This window comes from Carassius auratus, unplaced genomic scaffold, assembly GCF_003368295.1.
Source record: "Carassius auratus strain Wakin unplaced genomic scaffold, ASM336829v1 scaf_tig00003122, whole genome shotgun sequence".
Classification (NCBI taxonomy): Eukaryota; Metazoa; Chordata; class Actinopteri; order Cypriniformes; family Cyprinidae; genus Carassius; species Carassius auratus.
In genome coordinates, this window is record NW_020523503.1 from 1 (window position 1) to 17352 (window position 17352).

At 36.5% G+C, this 17352-nt stretch overlaps 1 pseudogene; it reads left to right on the forward strand.

The window, feature by feature from the left end:
• The first annotated feature begins 3569 nt into the window (after window positions 1-3569).
• The window catches only part of LOC113070157 (collagen alpha-1(XVI) chain-like), a 34142-nt pseudogene continuing 20359 nt past the window's right edge, over window positions 3570-17352 (forward strand).

A 17352-nucleotide genomic window follows, 5' to 3' on the forward strand; every position in this document is an offset into this window, starting at 1 on the left:
ATGAGCCAGTGAGAAATAATAAATTTTAAGTAGGGTCCAGTGCCTTTTCAATACTTTTAAAACGGTACCAGCTCCTAAACGGTGCCTGAACCGATACTTTTAAAAAAAGAACCACAAAAAACTATGGATAACTTTAAAGAACATTACAAATATTTAAAATAAATCCATAGCTTGTTATGCAAGTTGTACTTCCCTTAATCTAAGGCTAATAAATGTGTTTCACAATCTGGGTCATTATTTAATACAAAACCACACATAATGTTTCTGCTGTATCTCTGTCACTCACTCTGATATTTAGTTAAGATGAGTGCTGTCTGTCACTGTCTTAAATCAGTTCTGTGAATTACTGTATGGTCATTCTTTATAAAGTAGCAACAATGTCGTTTTTAAAATACAGTACTGTGCAAAAGTCTTATGGAAAAATTTGTATTTTCTCCCCAAAAAGGGTTTTAAGCCAGTTACACAGCAAAATCCCCAGTGTTAATTTAACACTCTTGAGTGTGGACTCATATAAACACTGTTAAAAGTAACACTGAAGCAGAGTTGAAGTTAATGAGATAATTAAGAAGTTAATTGAGTTATAATTGACCATTATTGAAGACACCTGATGTTAACAAGCAGAATCACCAACGAGAAAAATCACAATTTGTGTATCACCATTATAGTGGTCAATGTTTGCTTTAGTTGGGATCTTGACCCTTCAGTTATTATCTTTAGATTTTATGTGGCTGTGGTGACTGAATTATATCATACAGACGGACCACAGCAAAGGCAATCATGTGTGCCATTGATTGTGATTTGAGCTATTTGTTATAGAGTGACCTGAATGCCTGAGTTTAAGTTTCTTTACTGCATACATAAATTAAGTGAAGAAGAAAAGTAAGCAAACTCAGCATTTCTGACATAGTATGACATGTTTTTAATAGTTAGTACTACGTAAAAAAAGAAATCTTTTGTTTAGACACACCAGACATCAAGAATCAGTGTGAGCATCACAACAACGGTGACCATCAAAAAAGCATGTTGTAGCCAATAAAAACTAATCCATGGCTCCCATCATGCATTGCGGCATGAATAAATTATGAGCTGAACTGTCTTTTTAACTTTTTATTCTAACTATATTTTATTTTTTGCTTTTTTATGTTCATTTTTAGTATCTAGTTCTGTGATGTTCAGAGTTGGTCTGTTTATCTGAATATGTTGTTTGTCACCGGTTGTTGAGATTCATACGCTGATTCTGTGTTATCTGTGTGTGCCTAAAATTAGAATTCTTTAATAAAAAAAAAAATCAGAATCACTCGCAAGAGAAACCTACAAAATGTATAGAAAATACAGACTTTTTCATTGTGGAATCAAAGCTGTGACAATCAATAATGGAAGTTTTAATTTGAGAAAACACTGTAAATGAGTTCAGTGAATCATGTCAAACAATGATTACATTAAAACATAATCATCAGCACACACGATGATTTTTGCTCTTGGTTTGACAAACAAACTTTAAAAGTAAAATGTTACAAGCCAAGATCCCAGCTAAATCAAACATCGACCACTATAATGGTGATACACAAATTGTGATTTTCTCGTTTGGTGATTCTGCTTGTTAAAATCAGGTGTCCGCAATAATGCTTAATCATAACTCAATTAACTTCTTAATTATCTCATTAACTTCAACTCTGCTTCAGTGTTACTTTTAACACTGCTTCAGTGTTTATATGAGTCCACACTCAGAGTGTTAAATTAACACTGGGGATTTTGCTGTGTATTTATATCTTTTGCTGTAGTGTGTCAGTAGGAAATATCTGTTTGCCATTAATTTTAATAATAATCTAGTGCGATTTTGAATGCACAAGCAGTCTGACAACGGCAAAATGAATGTTTGGAAATGTAAACTGATATTTTATACTGACACACTACAGCAAAATATATAAATAACTGTCCGAACACCATTCTTTTAAGTGAAAATACTAACGTGTCGAAGACTTTTGCACAGTAGTGTATGTATAAAGTACGTATGATTAAATTAAGTATATTTAAGGAAGTGTAAATAAAGTATGTGTTCGTTCATATGCGTTAAGGGCTAGATTTTCGCTGGAGGAAACGGCTGTGGTGTGATGAGCGAAAAATTTACAGTTGATGAGAAACCGACTGCTCCCCCGTGGCCTTTTGTAAACTGTATTTATGACAAAGAACTGCACAGATATGGATATTCTAACAATCTATCGATAAACACATACCTTGTGTCCTCCGTTTGTTTAAGTGCGCATGCGTTGCTCAGTTCGCGGTCTGCGCCTCTGAGGATTGAAGAGCGCGCTGAAAGACGGGAGGAGACCGGTCTGACGCTGGTTTCATGTGAAATTTAAGCGGACTGACTCTGAGGCGATCGGATACCGGTTCCATACCCAACCCTACTTTTAAGAAATACGAACCCAAAACTGTCTATGTCCTGGCTGGACTGTGATGTGATTTGTGTCACGTGCAGGTGCGATGGATTGCGTACAGACCAATAGGGTGTCGGAATGGTATATGTTTATACTTCTCATCCAACCACAATCAAATTCACTCCATCCGGATGGCGCGATTTATCTGGATAGGTTTTTTTTTTTTTTTTTTTTGAATGATGACAAGCCGGAATGAAAACAAGCCGAAATGAAATAGCAGTAACGAAGCTATTTTAAAATGTAAGGAGTAGAAAGTACAGATATTTGCCTGAAAATGTAAGGAGTAGAAGTAAAAAGTCGGCTGAAAAATAATCACTCAAGTAAAGTATAGATACCCCAAATTTCTACTTAAGTACAGTAACGAAGTATTTGTACTTCGGTACTTGACACCTCTGGTTCTTACCAATGCATATTACTAGGTTTTGATATATTTACGGTTAAAAAAATCTTTCTTTCAACAAAATCCTAATGATTTTTGGCATTAAAAAATATATATCATTTTGATTAAAAAATGTTTGGCTATTGCTTAAAATATACCCCAGCGACTTAAGATTGGTTGTGTGGTCCAGGGTCACATATTATTGCCTCCACAAAAGTTTTACAAGCGTACACAGTTTCTCAAGGGAGCACACAAGCATTAAAGCATACATTTTTCTTCCAACTCATTTTATTTTACATTATCATGTCCCCTTAGGGGCTCCATGATTCGTGATTTTAAGGCTGACTTTTCAGAAGCCATTACTCCAGTCTTAAGTGTCACATGATCCTTCAGAAATCATATTCTATATCTGTGCTATAGAATCATTTCTTAATGTTAACAGTGCTTTTCTTCAGCTCTAAGAGCAAAACACAAACATCAAAGTGCTTCATTATTTTGAATAGTATATCCAAAAAATGTGAAAGACGTTCACTCTACATAATTAAGTGAATACACTGTCATATGTAATCATTTTAGCCTTTTAATACACTTAATAAAAGCCCAACTGCCCATTAAGTAAGTCTAAGGAACAGACTCTGTTCATGAGCTGAAAGATAGAAATGCTCCCAGTGTTAAGGTCCCTCCTTTAGCCTCACATGAATTGAAAACTGGCACAGCAGAAGTTGATACATAGCATAGGGCATGTCAACTAGCAGCTCACTGATTTATTCTCCTGTTGGGTGGTAAATAGATTGATTGCCCGATCTGCAGGTTTCAATCTGGCGCGACGTTTCTCCCTGTTGAAGAACAGCGAGGTCAAGAAGATCCGAAACCCGAGAGGGCCTGTCATCCTTCGCCTTGGAAAAGTACAGCTCATCCAGCCTACAGAGTAAATATTTTTATCTTTCTTTTTTTGTTTGTCGTAGTATCTATTTTTCCTGAGAGATTCTAAGAGGTTGGGGGAGTTATTTTCCATCATTTATTGTGACCCTTCAGGGTCAATTATAGAAATAACTACATTTTCACTCTCTCAGATGTTGGAGGCTGTTCATTCTGTATCTTAAAGCAATAAAACATACAGTACAGTACAATAAGACAAAACTGCAGAACTACCAAAGTATTCTAGCAGGTCAATACAAGCCTCGAATTCCTGGCCGCTGACTGTTATTTGGTCTAACATTTCCACAAGGATCATGAAACAATCGCAGTAATGTCACCAGAGAGATTTTGACTTCCTCTTTAAGATACGTTCTTCTCGCTGCAAATAAACTTTTCAGCGGATTACACGCTGCTTTGTGCTTCTACACAGAAATGCTTTTAAATTTTTTATTAACAATAATTTTAAGTGCTTTAGGTGAGACCTCAAACCGCAGTAACAACCCGTTTCATGACAATGCTTTTACTGAGCTGTGCGTAGATCGTTTCCTCTCAGCACTCTGGCACTGTGTGTTGGGAAGATAAAGTCAGTTTGCATTGGTTTAGACTACACATCAGCTTTCTTCTTAGAATTTCCTGTTATGCTTCTCTCATGTAGACTTAACAGAAATGAGAACTTGTGTGTTTGAGCCAAATAGGTCAGACGAGTATCATTGAAGCTCTCACTCTTGTGCTGGACTCTATAACCTTGTTATACTCCTTTTGTACTTGCTTTTGCCCTTGATCTACTGCAGTTGATACACTACATCATAAATTTAAACACACAAAAATGGCATCCTTTAAAAGCCCTATTTGGATTGGACTACTTTCCTCTGAGAAGGTTATGTGAATTGTTTTGGACAGGCTAACTTTTGGATCTCATAAGGGCATTTCACACCTGAAATAGTTAACCCTGGGTCATTCTAAACCCCGGGTAAACAAAATCCTGGGTTATCTCGCTTCACGGTTCACACTGCATATACTTTACCGAGGGTTAACAGTTTGGCCTGGGTATTCATACACTGATATTTCACACTGTACATTCCTAAACTCTGACATTCTTAACTGCATTTTTGCATTGACAATGTTATTGATTGAACGAATGCTGCATTCAACATGTTTCCTTAATTACTCTAGCACTTCACATTCACTTACAATATATCGTCGACTGTATTATCAAGTTTTATATTAACTACCTCGGTAAAAAATTTGGAGGACGTTTTTTTTTTTTTTTGTGATTGAAGATAAAGTGGGACTGTAATTTGATCCAAGATGCTAAATTGATTTCATAATATTCAAGTTGTTTCAATAGTTAATAACTGTAATTCAGACATCACCTAGAAAACAAATTCTGTCCAAAAGGGCAAAGGCCTTTAGAAGCCTGTAGAGGTTTTGAGTGACATGAACACAGTTATAATGTTATAATGGACATAGAGATGGACATCATTTCTTGCCTTTTTCTGCCTGCCTGTTGAATAATAGTTACCGATTTGTCTTCAGATGTTTGGACATGTGATCTGTTGTCAGTAATAGTGCTTAAGCAGCTGTTTATCTCCCGTCCTGGAATGATGGCTGTTCCCTGGCTGACATTCTGTTAAAGAGAGCTGGTTGTCAGTTGCAAATAAACATGAGGATCTGATGCAGCTCATCTTGGCGCTGAGGTTGCATTAGAAGAAATGTTACTTAAAGGTCAGACTTTTGTAGACAGAAGTTAGTTTAGAGGTCTCTTGAGAACTCTTATGTGAGATTCTGAAAATAGCACAACAATGTCCAAAATGTAGTTATACTTGTTAAGTTTGTAAACAGAGTCAGATTTAAATTTGTCCTCATTAAAATGCTTTCTTATTCTATCCTTTATATTCTTTAGCGGCAAAAATAGTTGACTTTTGGTTAAAAGTTGTACAGTTTGACCTTCTGAAACTTTAAAAAAGGAAAGGCAAAGATAACCATACACACAGACATACTCAAATCTCCCCATCAGAGAGTTCCTCTCTTAGAATGGGTTTTCCAGAGCCCCAGGTGCTTTCCCCATTTAAACCTGAGCTCTTTTTCTCCCGCTCTAAATCTCATCTCGGCTAGAGACAGCGAGAGCCTGCAATCTAAACTCACATGACATGGCCGACATGGTGTGTGTGTGTGGAGTGGGGGATTCTTCCTCTTTAAATGGTCTCCTACATTCTCTTTGAGATAAAGTTTAATGCAAAGTCTTGTCAGCTGGTCTCTGATATTTGATAGCAGCAGATGGTGTTTAAATTGTTTGGCTACCTCTGTGTTAGTCATTCTCTTAGCTTGGACTTGTAATATAACTGTTTAACATTGCGTTCCTTTATCTTCAATTTCACCTCACCTGGGAGAGAGATGGGGTGTATAGGTTTGAGTGTGTTTACTCAGGTCTTTGGATTTGGTCTTAGGACAAGCACTTAAAAAAATAAAAATAAATAAAAAATTCCACAATAAAATATGTGACCCTGGACCACAAAAAGACCACTTAAAGGGATACTCCACCCTAAAATGAAAATTTTGTTACCTCCATGTCGTTCCAAACCCGTAAAAGCGTTTTCGGGAAACACAATTTAAGATCTTTTGGATGAAGACCTGGAGGTTTGAGACTGTCCCATAGACTGCCAAATAAATAACAGTGTAAAGGTCCAGAAAAGATATGAAAATTTGTAGTCAGAATACTCCATCTGCCATCAGACATGCAATTTGAGTTGCATGAAATGACGGGAACACTTTTTGTAAGCAAAGTCAGAGGGAGACCGTTGACAAAGGAATAATAGAATAAAGCCGTTATTTTTGTTTTCTTTGCTTACAAAAAGTGTTCCCGTCACTTTATATAACTCAGATTGCACGTCTGATGGCAGATGGAGACTTTTCATACCTTTTCTGGACCTTGACACTGTTATTTATTTGGCAGTCTGTGGGACAGTCTCAAACCTCCAGGTTTTCATCCAAAACATCTTAAATTGTGTTCCGAAGACGACATGGGGGTAAGTGATTAATGACAAAATTCTCATTTTGTTATGGAGTAACCCTTTTAAGTGTCATTATTTTTTTTAGATTTAGCAATATTGAGATTTATATATCATCTATCATCTCAAAGCTGAATAAACAAGCTTTTTATTGATGTATGGTTTGTTAGGATCTGACAATATTTGGCCGAGACACAACTATATGAATATCTGAAATCTGAGGGTGCAAAAAAATCGAAATACTGAGAAAAGCTCCTTTGAATTTGCACACAAATGTGTACTGTGTACTGCAGTCTAAATGCACGTTTATCTCCTCAGTCAAGTGTTTCCTAATGGACTTCCAGAGGAGTTCACCCTGGTCTTCACCTTGCTGCTGAAAAAGAAATCATTGAATGATCACATTTACCTGTTCCAGATATCTGATGGACATGGCTATCCTCAGGTGTGTGTCCACTTTCCCCTCGAGTCCATAGATATGTGCCTTAAAGCACTGATAATTATAGAGCTGCATACTAAATCATAAAATACTATTTGCTTGTCTTTTTTTTTAATATTGTAATATTGTGTCAGAATGAGTAGTGTTGATGGTAGTACACTTTCCCACAAGACATCAAACAAGATTATTCAGGACTGACTGACACATCAAGGAGTCATTGAATCATTCACTTAATCAGTTTGTTCAGATCACTGATTTATTCAGGTTAAAAAATAATGTGAGTGGGTCATTCACATTCAGTTGATTCGTTCAAAAAAAGTAATTCACTGGTAATGCTTTACAGTAAGGTCACGTTCCTTAACATTAGTTAATACATTCACTAAAATTAACTCATAAGCAATTCACTTGTTACCGTATTTGTTAATTTTTAATTTAAAAAAAAATACAGTGGTTCGTGGTTAGTTCAAGTCAGCTTGAGTCCATCAAATAATGTTAGCAGATACTTTAGATTTTAATAATGTATTAGCAAATGTTGAACTTAAAAAATAAGATTAATATTTGTTTTAGAATTTTGTTTCATAGTTACTTCATGTTAACTGGCTATGCTGCTTAAGTTTTATACTGTATGTGAGCTTTGCATTTCTGACTTAATTATACTTTAGGTTTATGTGATAGATATCCTTAGTTAAACACATTTCAATTGAAAGATACAGTAGTTCTTGATTATGCAACACTGATACTAACACTATGTGGGAATAATGTGAGAAATATGGCTTTGGTACATACATAAAATAAGTTAAAGAAATTGATTAAAACAAACAATAAATAAATAGAAATATGAAAAAAAAGATATTATTTAAGACAAGCTTCTTAATCTGAAAAGCTTATGCACACTTTTACAGCTAAATAATGTATAGCTATGAAATAATATAAAAACATGGCTGATAAGAAATATTCATGGTATGGTATGGCAAAATTATAATTTTGGACTCTGTACTGCAGCATCAATATAATCACATTTTCTATTTTTCCTGAATTATCACACTCCTTTAGTTCTCATTTGAATGGAATGGTCCAGATGGCAACCTGGCCCTGCGGGCGACAGGGGCCGACCCTGATGGGTCCATGGTGGGGTGCGTGTTTGAAGGTGACGGTGTGGAATCCCTGATGGACATGCGCTGGCATAAGGTGGCTCTGAGTCTGCAGAGAGATGCGGCATCCCTGCACGTGGACTGCAGCTCCATTGAGAACAAGCCCCTGGAGCTCCGTGGCCAGTTACCCATCAATGGACACACGCTGTTGGGTATGAGGGCTACTGATGCTGCTCCTGTGGAGGTGAGGAGCTTTGCTGATCCTAATAATGATTGAAACCATATTGTGAACCTTCAACAGAGGAAGAGGCTTGACGTATAAGAATGTAAATGAGATGTAAGAGTGCATAAGCTTCCGGCTCCTCAGATAATTGAGCACTAAACTGCTAATAGAGTAGTCGGAGGTAGATGTTTCCTATGAGCTGGCTTCCCGCAGGTTTTGCCCTAGGCATCCTGTCTGCGGGGGAAATGTGGCAGGGGTGTGTTGGTGAATGTGTGAGAAACAGGAAGACCACGGGCACTCTCTTCAGGGCTAACGATACTGAGCTCTCTCAGCTAGAAAAAGATTAAAAGAACAGCCCATGCTAGCCTAACCGAGCTTCATCCATTGCTAATGAATTAGTCTGTTAATCCAACCACTTAGCGAAATGATCATGCAAGGGGTCATATGTAAAGCAGTGGGGGTCCAGCATTTTAATAAAATCCACTTTTCTTGTTTTTGTTTTACTTTTAATATGCTTTTTCTCTGCATCTTTCTTCAGATTGACGTGCAGCAAGTGATGGTGTATTGTGACCCCTCTCTCGCTATCCAGGAGGCCTGCTGTGAGATACCTGGAGCTCGGGTAAAAAAGTCTGAACTGTTAAAAACACTGTAAAATGATTTTATACATGGCATTCATCAGAGTTTCAAACATATTTTGTTTAGAAAATTCATCTCTGTTAGTTTGTGGCCGCCATGGGCTGTTGAATGGCTTTTTATGGCATTGTACAGAGAGCATGGTGGCAGCTTAAAGTTTAAGATGAGATCCTCACAATTAAAAATAATGCTTATTTGGACGTTCATAGTCGCTTTGGATAATATTGTCTGCTAAATGAATAAATGTAAATGTATATGCATTTTAACATGATCAACATTCTGATTAATCAGTCTGTCAATTGATTTCATTTGTAGCCTAAAGGATACGCCAAGGCTCAATATTAATGTTTGTGTGTATGTCTTGTGAAACAGTTTGCATCAAAGCAACTGTGACAGTTAACAATCAGTTCAATAGTGAGTCAGTTAACAATGTTATGATCCATGCATGTAAATTACACTGATAACTATACCCTTTTACCTCAGTGCTTTGAACCTACCACAGTCCAAGCACAGGTAAAATACTTTTTTAAAGGGTGTGTGTTTTTTCCCAGTATTGTCAAGAAATATTTCACCAAAGCTGATGACACAATCGCATATGTTTTCGGTGATCACAGTCTAGGCAAAGCTCATGTTTTGCTGAGGGAATGGATGCATTCTCTCTGTCAAAAAAATCATTGTTGTAGTTTCTACTTGATGGATAAAGCCTCAGCAGCGACTCTGCTTCCATCGGGACGGCTGTGGTGGAGGAACAGCGCTTGAGTCATCGATGTGGGAGTGCTGCTTTATTTGAGGATTTGGAATTTGGATTCGTTTCTCCTCTCTGAATTGATCAGAGCTTTGGCAAGCCTTGCTGAATCGAAAAGGCTCTCAGGAATGCATCACTTGCAGATAACTTTAGCCTGTATGAAAAGCATACAGCCACCCACAGCCTGCAATAGTAAAGAAGGTAGAGATCAGGAAATGTCACCTGCCAAACGTATTTGACAAAGGAAGTGCACATGGGAATAGGTAAAGACAACTTTAAGCTGGCATTTCAAATTTGATGCAGTTTTGGATCAGAGGATATTTTACAGCCAAGAACTATTAGACATCATTAGTTATGTGCCAGATGGACCATTTTTAGTCTGAAAAGATGATTATTCCCATTATGTTAGTTGCCTCTTTACGAGGTAAGGTACAGATAACATTAAAATCATGTAACAAAAATATCTGGTTGTTGTTGGTATGTGTGTGTGTGTGTGTGTGTGTGTGTGTGTGTGTGTGTGTGTGTGTGTGTGTGTGTGTGTGTGTGTGTGTGTATGAATTTGAATGTAAGCCAACAAAGCTCTTTGTGTTCTTTTGTTTTGTGGCGAATGCTTAAAGCTTCCTGCTAGCAGTGTTCAAAATGGAAACAAGGGCAACTGTTTCCCCCTTGAATGCATGTGGCTTTTAAAGGAGTCAGCAATTACATCTTGAGATGCAGAGGAAAATATGTCTTGTATCATAGATGCCTTGAAAGACCATTGTGCACGGGAAGGATTTATTATTATTAATTTGTATTATTATTTAAATCAAATGCAGTGTTGTTTTAGTATTATTGATATACTATTATGGTATTTTTACATATCTTTTATAAGTTTTTTTTTTGTTTTCATCGTAATTTAATTAAAAAAAAATAACTTTTTTTTTTAAGTTTTAGCTATTGTTTTATGTTTTTAATTTATTTATTTAGCAATTTCAGCTAACTGAATTTTCTTATTTCTATTTTTTTTTCATCCAATACTTATATTATACTTTATTTCAGTTACTGATTTTTTTATTAATTTTTATTTTTTTATTTGTTATATAGTTTAATTTTAGTTCAAGTTGGATTGACCAGTGTTCTTTATGCTTCCGTAGTGTCCACCGGATGCTCCCAAGAGCCGAAGAGCCGCAGAGAACCAGGTGGAGTTTGTGCGCAATCCCTTCACTCAGGTAAATTAATCTGACTATTAGAAATTCTCAGTCTTTTGTAATGAATTTGTAGAAATGTCGTTGTGCAGTGCATGACCTCATTCATTTGCAAAAACAACACTTGATACTGCACTTAAAAATGAGCTAGTAAAACTGTGCAAGGGCCTCTAATGAAAAGATCTTACAGAAATTAAGAGAGGGGTGCTTAGTTATTAAACGTGGGATCCTGATCTTGAGATGGCTTGAAGTGTTTGAAGACAAACACGTACTTGCTCTCATTGGGAGCTATTAAGGGGGCGTTGACTGAGGATGCATCCATGCATCCGAATGCAGCAAGAATGCAATGGAATGGAACATATTGAAAAGGCCTCAAGATGCTTTTTAAATAAGCTGTATGTTTTTATTTAACACACTATTTAAAATGCAACATAGTTATACAATAAGGAAATACATCCATCAAATGCATTTGTGCACATTAGCCAACAATTAAAAATGGTGTGAACCAAACAAATCTTGTGTGCATGCATCTGAAAGCCCAAAGAAATAATCTTACTAAAATAGGTTTGCCTGACTTTTTAGGTGAATGTACTAATGATATTAATGTGCAGCCACCCGGTTGAGTTTTCATAATTTTCCCCTCTTAAAACACTTGAATGGTGCATCCCAGCAGTGTTACAGCGCATAAATAGATGACAAGATGAGCTGAAGATGTAATGTAGGCTGATAAATTTTTCTCATCCTGATATATTTGCCATAAAATGACACAGTTAGTGGCCATTAAGTGGCCCACTAGCAGGCAGTTGAATGAGCACTTTTGTAGAAACTGGGAATGAATGTAAATTCTTGTGAACAATGCCCAGTGGGCCGTAGAAATGCTGAAATCAAATGTCCTCTGCTTCTGCAGCTCTTTTTATTCATTCTTGCCCTTTCGCTTCTTGTCTATGCACATATGCTCTTGCATTTACATTTTCCTTTATGCTTTCTCTCTTTTTCTGCCCTGTTAGTAGTGGCCCTTCTGAATGTTAGCCCTCAATAAAGTTCTCACTGCACTTTTTTTTTTTTTTTGTCAGTCAATAAGTATATAATTATAATTTTTAAGAGGAGTGCATAATTATATCATATTATATTATAATTTAACATGTATATATATATATATATATATATATATATATATATATATATATATATATATATATTATATAACATATATATATATATATATATATATATATATATATATATATATATATATAAACGTTTTTTTTTTTTTTTTTTACTTGACAACAGGCTGTTATTATCAACCTTAATTTTATGGAAAAAGACAATTAGCTAAATACATCCTATGTGTTTCATGGTAAAAGAACAATCATACAGGTTCGGAGTAACATAGGGCAGAGTAGGGCATAGGGCACCCACTTTTTTGGGTGGACTGTCCCTTTAAAACAATCCTACTGCTAGCCAACCATTGCTCTATAAACGAAACTCTATCAGAGTGGCAAGGAGTAGAGCTGAAGTTTACATCAGCAGCTATGAGTAAACACAATCTGACTGCTGAAAAGTCATATCTTTTCCGCGTTTCTGTGTCTCAGCCTTCTCCAAGAATAACCTTAAGTCTTTCCCAGAAAACAATGACTTCCACTTAAACAAGGTATCTGCTATTTTCCCCTGAAAACACAATTTATCAGCAGTTTCTCAATGCTAACGCAAGCTGTGCATATGGGAGGATAACTTGTCCTCTGTGGAAAAGAGGATTTGTGATGTTGGTGTGGGCTGCTCTTGTTGTTTCTCCTGGCAGCAGTGAATCATGATCATTAGCAGTGCTAATAAAAAGCTGGTTGGTGAAGGTACTTCAGTTAGTCTCCAACTGGTAACATATCTTCTCCACTTGCCACGTGTATTGTGCTTTTATACTCACATATGCAACATAATTACATCCAGAGTGCTCTGTTTGGGAGCCAAACGCACTCAAAGCTGTTTGTTACATCTACACATAGTCACACGTAAACCGACAAGAAGTGTCTCTTCAGCTCACGCTTTGGGTGGATAAACGTCTCAACATGAACACTCTCTGTTCTCTCACGGGGAACAGTAGGAGATTTGAAGTGGGATTTATATCAAATGTGTTGTGTGGTGTAAATTCTATCTTAATCTTTCCTGCCATACTGACAGAGAAATTAGCTCCAGTGGTACACATAAGATGTATCACTGTGTGTTTTCGTGCCATTTCCTGTCTCGGTATTTACTAATTGTATCCCTCTGATAAAATGTCAGCAGCTCTAACAAATTAATGTTTGACCATGCCAGCCAAACTGAGCAACTGTCTGAATTTAGACAGCATTGCACAATTTATACACTCTTAAGAATAATTACTTTCAAGCAAACATCTTTACGATGAGAGAAACATGCTTGAGAAGCAAACTAACATGGATATTGAATATTTTCGACCCCTTTAGCACTCTAATTTATTTGTGTATTTAATCCAACATTGATTTATGCTTAAAGGGGGGGGGGGGTTGAAATGCTATTTCATGCATACTGAGTTTTTTACACTGTTAAAGAGTTGGATTCCCATGCTAAACATGGACAAAGTTTAAAAAATTAAGTTGTACGTTTGAAGTAGTATTTTTGTTCCAAAAATACTCCTTCCAGTTTGTCACAAGTTTCGGAAAGTTTTTTTTCGAGTATGGCTCTGTGTGACGTTAGATGGAGCGGAATTTCCTTATATGGGTCCTAAGGGCACTTCTGCCAGAAGAGCTCACGCTCCCGTATAGCAGAGCACAGAGAGAACAGACATTCACTGATCAGAGCGAGAGCGTCGCAAAATGTCACAAAAGGAGTGTGTTTTTGGTTGCCAGGGCAAGACAACCCTGCACAGATTACCAAAAAAAAAAAAAAAAAAAAACATTAAGGGACCAGTGGACGGAGTTTATTTTTAAAGAGCATCAACGGAGTTGTGCAAGTGTTTTTGTTTGTTCCCTGCATTTCGAAGATGCTTGTTTTACAAACAAGGCCCAGTTTGACGCCGGATTTGCATATCGTTTATTTCTTAAGGAAGATGCAATCCCAATGAAAAAGGGTCACGATCGTGTGTTGGAACCGCAGGCGGTGAGTAAAACTGCTTAAAATGTCTCTGCCTCCTTGTTAGTGCATTCGCCTCCCATGCCGGAGACCTGGGTTCGAGCCCCGCTCGGAGCAAGTCGTTCCTGCTGCTGCTCTCGTTCAGTTTCAGCCTCGGGATCTGATTCTGGATCATAAATAAACGGCTGAATCTGACTGTTAGCCATGGTTTCTTTTGGATGATGTTTTTTTTTTCCTCACGGTAATGTCACAACTTCCAAACGCTCTCAACGCAAAAGCCTACTCGCGCTCGTGATTCTTTAGCTCCGCCCACACGTCACGCCTCCAGTGGCTCGTGTTTTTCTAAAAAAAATCAGCACAGACTATTTTTCTCTTATAAATATAATAAAACGAAATACTTTTTGGAGATACTAAATGAACCAATAGAAAACATTACCGTCTACAGCCACGAGAGGGCGATCTATGTTTTCAGTGTAGGCTACAGGAGCACTGAGCAGCATAGAGCGCCCTCTCGCGGCTGTAGACGGTAATGTTTTCTATTGGTTCATTTCTCTCAGTTCATGTCAAATTAATTTTGATAAATAAGTCACACCTGACTATAAGTCGCAGGACCAACCAAACTATGAAAAAAGGTATATATATATATATATATATATATATATATATATATATATATATATATATATATATGTGTGTGTGTGTGTGTGTGTGTGTGTGTGTGTGTGTGTGTGTGAGCTCAAGCTCAGCACAGCACACTTCCAGTCCTTTCCTTTATTTGTCTGTTAGAGGTACACATGTGCAGGCAATAATAATAATAATAATAATAATAATAATAATAATAATAATAATAATAATAATAATAATAATAATTAATAATAATAATAACAAATCACACATGCTCCCATGTTTTCCTTTGCCCCAGGTTACTGTCTAGTACCAGAGCAGTCTGTGTTTTAAGACAAACTGTAATGAGTTCCAGACTGTGTTGGATGCTGCTATCATTAGCCTTCTTCTGCATTAACCCCTTCCTCCTATGCAGATCCTCAATCTGCCCTGCATTATAGTCCTTTAAAAGCACAGCCTTCTTCTGTCTCACATTCTTTTTCTATTGAGCTCACCGGCTGGGAGAAATTTATGAGCTGAGAGCCGCACGGTTGCAGCTAAACAAATTCCCTGCATTATGCATGTGCTCATTCCACCAGGGTTTTTTGGAACAGGTCATCGCAGGCTATCCATCCTGTAATAGCCTGTAGCTGTATGGACAACATGTCCATTTTGTGTTGTCTGTGGAACCCTGTCTTTAGCGTCTGTGCATACATGCATGCACTCTCAGCAATTCCTAAACTGGATCTTAGGGTATGGCTTGAGATTAGGGTAACTGAGCTCTTTCTTTTTCATGCATATCCAGTCTGAATAGCCTTACTGATGCTGTGTTTGCTTTCTCTGCTCAGATATGACTCGAGCATTTACATTCACATCTGCTCCACAAACACATATTTTGTTTTCTGCCTGTCCCTGATGTTCTCTTTAAATCATGTCCCTCCTCACTGCACTGCCCCCTCTCCATTCCTGCCAGTTCTCCTCCCCATTTGCTCTCCATCAAAAGAGCTTCGTAGTCTCTGTTGATCATTCGGGTGAAACTCTGTAACAGTAAAATGACAATATAGACAAATCTAGATAAAACAAAAACAGATCAGCAGAACTTAGTTAGGTAAGCATGAAAAGTGAGAGATGTCATATGAGGTACATGGGCATTGTTGGACCCTTCTTTCATCTCATTTCCCCCTAAGAAAATTGTGTTTATGTGATCTCTCTTCATGTTTGCTGAAAACTATAGTCGTTAGATCTGTAACTACTTTGGATGCTTTGCAACTATAAAGTTTGTAACATGTAACTGTGTATCTATTGATTATGAGGACTGTTTTTTATTTTATTTTATTTATTTTTTTATCTGACATTGTCAATTTTTGTTTTTGTTTTTATGTTCTACAGTCAATTCTCGGATCCAAGGAACTGGCAGAAAAAGTAAGTTATTTGAATGAAGTCATCAAAAACTTATTTTTATTTCCCATTAACTGTAACAGACAGTCCCAATTATAAAGCTTCAAGCCTGACAGAAAGAATTGTGGCAGAAGATTTCGCCCAATAGCTGTAGAAATTCAGTTTAATTGGTAAGTAAATTGCTGCATGCTGAGTTGCAGTGGGAAGAACATTGGCAGTGACCCTGACACTGATAATTTACTACTGATAGCAGAGCATTTTGTGTAATATTACACCACCTGGAATTAGAGGGACTTGTTTTGCTTGGTAAATGTGCTTCTCTGGCACAATATGAGAATAATGCTCATGTTTCGTACATAAAACTCATGTCTGTTCGTCACCTTTTCCCCTCTTTGCACCCCTCTTTGTATTACCTTTTTTCAAATGAAATGCAAGGGCAGAAAATGTCAGAATTTGAGTGGGATGCGAGTGGGACTTTTTTTTTTTTTTTTTTTTTTTTTTTTGATTCAGGGAGCTAAACAATGGTTTAACGGCCTTGTCTCAAATTGTTGTGGACCAGTGTTGTTATGGTTAAAACAAAACTATTAAATATAATTATCAGTAATGTAAATAAAGCTGAAATACAATATGAACATTAGATTAAAATACACACATATACACACAAACACAAAATGTATAAATAAAACTTAAATCATTCAAAAAGCACTGAAATCACAAAATAAGTTATGATTTTTTTTTTTTTCTTATGAAGTACAGAAGAACATTTGTAAACTTAAATTAAAATGTTGAAAGTTGAAAATATAAAAACATATTATTATCAAAATATTGATAAATACTTTATAGTATAATTAACACTGTTTTGGATTTGGGGCCTATGTTTCCATGAAGTTCCAATCTCACATTTGCATAATCTTTTTTTTTTTTTTGAGGTTACATTGAGGACCTAACAGTTTAAATGAACATGGACAATTTTGAAGGATTTAAGCATCTTTTTACAGTCATTTTAGAGTTTTAGGTGTAACCTAAGTCTGATGAATTGAATAATGAACTGCCTTTAATTGCCTGTCATTTTGCATTATTGACACACTGTTCTCCTAATCAATGTTGTTCAGTTGCTTTGACACAATCTTTTTTGTTTATAGCGCTATATAAATAAAGGTTCTATATTGGCATCTCAGATATGTTGTAAAATTGGATATAACTGCATAGAAAATG